We start from the raw sequence: 7,023 nt of genomic DNA, 5'->3' as shown, positions 1-7,023 counted from the left end.
AGAGAGGATTCCCCTAGGTATGAAGCAGCCAGGCTTTGAAGCTGTGAGGCTATTCAATGGTATTCAAGATGGCCAACAATGGAGTCCCCTAAATATGAAGCAGCCAGGCTTTGAAGCTGGAAAGGTATTCAATTGTATTCAAGTTGGGTAACAATGGAATCCCTTAGGTATGAAGCAGCCAGGCTTTGAAGCTGTGAGGCTATTCAATGGTATTCAAGTTGGCCAACAATGGAGTTCCATAAATATGAAGCAGCCAGGCTTTGAAGCTGGAAAGGTATTCAGTTGTATTCAAGTTGGGTAACAATGGAATCCCTTAGGTATAAAGCAGCCAGGCTTTGAAGCTGTGAGGCTATTCAATGATATTCAAGTTGGCCAACAATGGAGTTCCATAAATATGAAGCAGCCAGGCTTTGAAGCTGTGAGGCTATTCAATGATATTCAAGTTGGCCAACAATGGAGTTCCATAAATATGAAGCAGCCAGGCTTTGAAGCTGGAAAGGTATTCAGTTGTATTCAAGTTGGGTAACAATGGAATCCCCTAGGTATGAAGCACCCAGGCTTTGAAGCTGTGAGGCTATTCAATGGTATTCAAGTTGGCCAACAATGGAGTCCCCTAAATGTGAAGCAGCCAGGCTTTGAAGCTGGAAAGGTATTCAATTGTATTCAAGTTGGGTAACAATGGAATCCCTTAGGTATGAAGCAGCCAGGCTTTGAAGCTGTGCGGCTATTCAATGATATTCAAGTTGGCCAAATGGAGTCCCCTAAATATGAAGCAGCCAGGCTTTGAAGCTGGAAAGGTATTCAATTGTATTCATGTTGGGTAACAATGGAATCCCTTAGGTATGAAGCAGCCAGGCTTTGAAGCTGTGAGGCTATTCAATGATATTCAAGTTGGCCAACAATGGAGTCCCCTAAATGTGAAGCAGCCAGGCTTTGAAGCTGGAAAGGTATTCAATTGTATTCAAGTTGGGTAACAATGGAATCCCTTAGGTATGAAGCAGCCAGGCTTTGAAGCTTTGAGGCTATTCAATGGTATTCAAGTTGGCCAACAATGGAGACCCCTAAATATGAAGCAGCCAGGCTTTGAAGCTGGAAAGGTATTCAATTGTATTCAAGTTGGGTAACAATGGAATCCCTTAGGTATGAAGCAGCCAGGCTTTGAAGCTGTGAGGCTATTCAATGATATTCAAGTTGGCCAACAATGGAGTCCCCTAAATATGAAGCAGCCAGGCTTTGAAGCTGGAAAGGTATTCAATTGTATTCAAGTTGGGTAACAATGGAATCCCTTAGGTATGAAGCAGCCAGGCTTTGAAGCTGTGAGGCTATTCAATGATATTCAAGTTGGCCAACAATGGAGTCCCCTAAATATGAAGCAGCCAGGCTTTGAAGCTGGAAAGGTATTCAATTGTATTCAAGTTGGGTAACAATGGAATCCCTTAGGTATAAAGAGCCAGGCTTTGAAGCTGTGAGGCTATTCAATGATATTCAAGTTGGCCAACAATGGAGTCCCCTAAATATGAAGCAGCCAGGCTTTGAAGCTGGAAAGGTATTCAATTGTATTCAAGTTGGGTAACAATGGAACCCCTTAGGTATAAAGAGCCAGGCTTTGAAGCTGTGAGGCTATTCAATGATATTCAAGTTGGCCAACAATGGAGTTCCATAAATATGAAGCAGCCAGGCTTTGAAGCTGGAAAGGTATTCAATTGTATTCAAGTTGGGTAACAATGGAATCCCTTAGGTATGAAGCAGCCAGGCTTTGAAGCTGTGAGGCTATTCAATGGTATTCAAGTTGGCCAACAATGGAGACCCTTAAATATGAAGCAGCCAGGCTTTGAAGCTGGAAAGGTATTCAATTGTATTCAAGTTGGGTAACAATGGAATCCCTTAGGTATGAAGCAGCCAGGCTTTGAAGCTGTGAGGCTATTCAATGGTATTCAAGTTGGGTAACAATGGAGTCCCCTAAATATGAAGCAGCCAGACTTTGAAGCTGCAAGGTCTCTCCTTGGAAAGTGCTGAGTATTGTGGCCAAATCTGGTGTGATTTGGCCCAGTGGTTTTGTTGTTAACTTGGTCCTACAAACATACATTACATTTATATATATATATATATAGATTAGCATAGCACAATATAAGTATTATTTATTACTATACTGTACTATACCATTATATTGCAATGTTGTTAGTAATATTACACGTAATATATAATATACAATTATAACAGTGTATTATCGTTATTACTATATTGTATTACATTATGTTATTATCAATATTATATGCATAAGCAATATATTATATTATTAGTATAGCATAATATTAGTATTATATGTTATTATATTGACATAGAAGACATGGTGGAATGATGTCTTCCTGCCCCCCCCCTTTAGAATTATAAGGGACCCCCAAAGATCATCCAGTCAAACTCTCATCTGCCAGGCATGGATACACACAAACCAAGCCCTCCCAACAGATGGCCCTCTAACTTCTCTTTAAAACCTTCCAAAGATGGAATCATAGAGCTGGAAGCCACCATCTGCTATTATGTAGGATAGGCACAATCAAAACACTCCCGACAGATGGCTATCCAGCCTCTGTTTAAAAGCCTCGAAGAAAGGAACTTCCACAATACTCCGAAGCAAGAGTTTCTGTTTATAAAAATGTGGAAAGACCTATCCAGCCACACCTTTGAAACAAATTGTTATGCATTGGGTTGCTGTGATTTTTTCAGGCTGCATGACCATGTTCCGGCAGCATTCCCTCCTGACATTTCACCTGCATCTGTGGCTGGCATCCTCAGAGGTTTGTTCAGAGGTCTGTTGGAAATGAGGCCAAGTGGAGAATGTTGCAGTTAGCAAGCTTGTTTAACATGGAGTAGCCAAGAAGCTGCAAAATCAACCAGTGAGCGTATTTATTGGCTGTTGTTGCCTGGAGGCATCCTTTCTTTGGGAGGTGTTAACTGGTACTTGATTGTTTGCTGTCTGGAGTTCCCCTGTTTCTGAGTGGCATTCCTTATTTATTAAAAAAAAGAAGAAGAAAAAAGAAGAAAATGGGTTCCCTGGAACTAAAAAGACAATTATCCACTTATTACAATAATACAGAAATCATTAAACCTAAATTTAGTATCAATACATCAATATGAAAACAAATACAAAAGGAGTTGTTAAACAATCAAATAAAGAACTGTTACATTCACAGTAGAAACAATATTTTTCTCTTGTAGGATGAATTTATTCCTCTTCTCATAAACAATAAATGTTCTTAAGTTCTTTGATTGTTCCACATACACAGATTGAGTCCTCTTCTATCTATATATATAAAAGAGTGATGGCATCATGGCAACCCACAAAACAACAAAACTGCAGGCCCCCCAACCTCGAAATTTGACAACACAACCCATCATCCACGCCTCTAGGTTGATACAACAAAAAGAAAAGAAAAATAAAGTCCTAATTAGAGAGAGAGGAATAATTGCTTTTATCCAATTGCTGCCAGTTAGAAGGCTAAGCTCCTCCAACTTGGTCTCCTAGCAACCCAATAAAAAAAAACACTAAAAAATTGATACAATAAAATACTAGAATAACAGAAAATAACTAAAAATAATACAAGAAAATAATAAAATATAATAAATAAAAATATAACTTACAATAAAATTAATTAAAAAATGCAAATTCATGCCGTTCTTACTTTGAAAGAAGTTATTCTACTCCAGAAACTTCGTTGTTTTTGTAGCACAAGCAAGGCTGAATGGGTTGAAACTCAATGATGGGATTAGGCAAAGGTTTTCCCCTGACGCTTAAAACAACAGGAAAAACTCAGCTGCTATCAGGACCTCAAGATTGAACTTCAGAGACTCTGGCAGAAACCAGTGCAGGTGGTCCCGGTGGTGATAGGCACACTGGGTGCCGTGTCAAAAGATCTCAGCTGGCATTTGGAAACAATAAGACATTGACAAAATCATGATCTGCCAACTGCAAAAGGCCACCCTACTGGGATCTGCACGCATCATCTGAAAATACATCACACAGTCCTAGACACTTGGGAAGTGTTTGACTTGTGATTTTGTGATACGAAATCCAGCATATCTATCTTGTTTGCTGTGTCATAATAAAAAAAGCCTTTGACTCACTCCCACACAGCTGGATCATCAAGTGCCTGGATGCCATCGGGATTAGTAAAAACGTTGGCACCTTTATTGAAAACGTGATGGAGCACTGGAAAACTGAACTGTTTGTTGGAAATGAAAGCTATGGACTTGTCAACATCAGAAGAGGAATTTTCCAGGGAGACTCATTGTCCCCTCTGCTTTTCATTATTGCCATGATCCCTCTGTCAACAATCTTACAAAAAACAAATATCGGCTATCAAACCGATAGAAATCTCACAAAATTTTGCATCTGATGTACATGGATGACCTGAAGCTGTATGGGAAAACGGAAACTGAAATCCAGTCTCTGACCAACACTGTCCGAATTTAAGTCCAGGGGGTTGGTGCTCATCTCCATTTCTAAGCCAAAGAGCCGGCATTGTCCATAGACACCTCCAAGGTCATGTGGCCATTGGCATGACTGCATGGAGCGCTGTTACCTTCCCGCCAGAGCGGTACCTATTGATCTACTCACATTTGCACGTCCGTAGACGCCTCCAAGGTCATGTGGCCACTGGCATGATTGCATGGAGCGCTGTTACCTTCCTGCCAGAGCGGTACCTATTGATCTACTCACATTTGCACATCCGTAGACACCTCCAAGGTCATGTGGCCACTGGCATGACTGCATGGAGCGCTGTTACCTTCCTGCCAGAGCGGTACCTATTGATCTACTCACATTTGCACGTCCGTAGACACCTCCAAGGTCATGTGGCCACTGGCATGATTGCATGGAGCGCTGTTACCTTCCTGCCAGAGCGGTACCTATTGATCTACTCACATTTGCACGTCCGTAGACACCTCCAAGGTCATGTGGCCACTGGCATGACTGCATGGAGCGCTGTTACCTTCCTGCCAGAGCGGTACCTATTGATCTACTCACATTTGCACGTCCGTAGACACCTCCAAGGTCATGTGGCCACTGGCATGATTGCATGGAGCGCTGTTACCTTCCTGCCAGAGCGGTACCTATTGATCTACTCACATTTGCACGTCCATAGACACCTCCAAGGTCATGTGGCCACTGGCATGATTGCATGGAGCGCTGTTACCTTCCTGCCAGAGCGGTACCTATTGATCTACTCACATTTGCACGTCCGTAGACACCTCCAAGGTCATGTGGCCACTGGCATGATTGCATGGAGCGCTGTTACCTTCCCGCCGGAGCTGTACCTATTGATCTACTCACATTTGCATGTTTTCGGACTGCTAGGTGGCAAAAGCTGGGGCTAACAGCGGGAGCTCACTCTGCTCCCCGGATTTGAACCTGCGACCTTTCAGTCCGCAAGTTTGGCAGCTCAGTGCTTTGACACGCTGTGCCACCGAGGGAGTAGTTATTCCCTGAATAATTATTGCAAAATGTGCTGCAGGATGATGTCCCTCCCTCCTGCAGTAAAAAAGTTTTGGCAGTTTAATAAACTTTTCCCATGTTTTAAGGATAGAATCAATTAGGAAATGACATTTGTAGCCCAGGAGCAAAAATCGTGTTGCATAGGGTAATGTTTTGGAGACAGAAGCTTCGAGAATTCCCTGGCCAGCACAGGCCTCTTGGTGCCTTTCTGGAACGCCATTCCCACAACCACCCAGCCTGCATGCTGGATGTGGTAGTCCAAGAAGAAGAAGCTTCTAAAAGGACTTCTAACGATTACCAAGTGTTGGAAGCTCTATTTCAGAGGAAGGACCTGGTGGAACCACCTCTGAGCGTTCCTTGCCTAAGACCAATCCATAAGTCCGCAATCCCCAAACACCATAGGCCCTGGGCTTGGTCCCGTTTATACACTGACAAAACAGACAATTGTTCATAGAGGTGGGCATATATAGGCTTTTCCCATCTTCGGCATCTTGGAGGCTTGTGCTCAGTTCCGGCAACGTGGGTGTGCTGTCACTCCACCTCCCTGCCAAAGAGCTGTGTTCGTAAATTTCCTCATTGATCAAATCGTCAGCATTTTTGTGGCATTTCCAATGGGTGCCTTTAAAATACCACCCAGCTTTTAAAAGCAGTCCCTATTTATCTACTTACATTTTGCTTTTGAATTGCTAGGTAGGCGGAAGCTGGGCTAAAGGCCAGGAGCTCACCCTGACCCGGGCTTCGAACTGTCAACCTTTCAATTGATAAGATTTACTGCAGCTGTTAACCTGCTGTGCTAAAGCCTGGCCCATTTAATTGTTTATAACATTTGTATTCTGCTTTTTTAAAACTGGACTAAAGTGTGGGATTGTGAGCTGCCTTGAGTCCTCATGGGGAGAAAGGCAGGATATAAATAAAGTTGGTTGATTAATAATAATAATAATAATAATAATAATAATAATAATAATAATAATATCAGGTCTGGCATAAGCCTCCCTACCCCAACTGGAAGTGTTCCAGAAGTCAATTTCTAGGAAAAAAGGCCTTGCCATAATAATAATAATAATAATAATAATAATAATAATAATAATAATAATAATAATAATAATAATGAAATCCAGCATGTCTATTTTGTTTGCTGTGTCATAATAAAATAATAATAATAATAATAATAATAATAATAATAATAATAAAAAAACTTTATTTATACCCCGCCACCATCTCCCCGTGGGGACTCGGGGCGGCTCACATGGAGCAAGGCCCGACCAGCACAATTTACAAAAACAACAGCATAAATACATTGAACAGTATACAAATCTATGCATAGATCCATGGCATAGATTGGCATGGAGGATGAGTTGGGCAAAGGGCAAAAAGTGGCAAAATTGCTGCCATTCTTCTCCTCCAATGATGATGATGATGATCTGTATTTATATCCCCTCTTTCTTCCCGTGGGAACTCAAGGTGGCTAACACTCCACCCTAGTCAAGTTTAAAAGGTGCACTAAAAGTTAAAAAGCAATTAAATAGCAGCAG

The sequence above is a fragment of the Anolis carolinensis genome, chromosome 4, assembly GCF_035594765.1.
Source record: "Anolis carolinensis isolate JA03-04 chromosome 4, rAnoCar3.1.pri, whole genome shotgun sequence".
In the NCBI taxonomy this organism is placed as follows: Eukaryota; Metazoa; Chordata; class Lepidosauria; order Squamata; family Dactyloidae; genus Anolis; species Anolis carolinensis.
Note: the sequence above shows the minus strand (reverse complement) of the source record.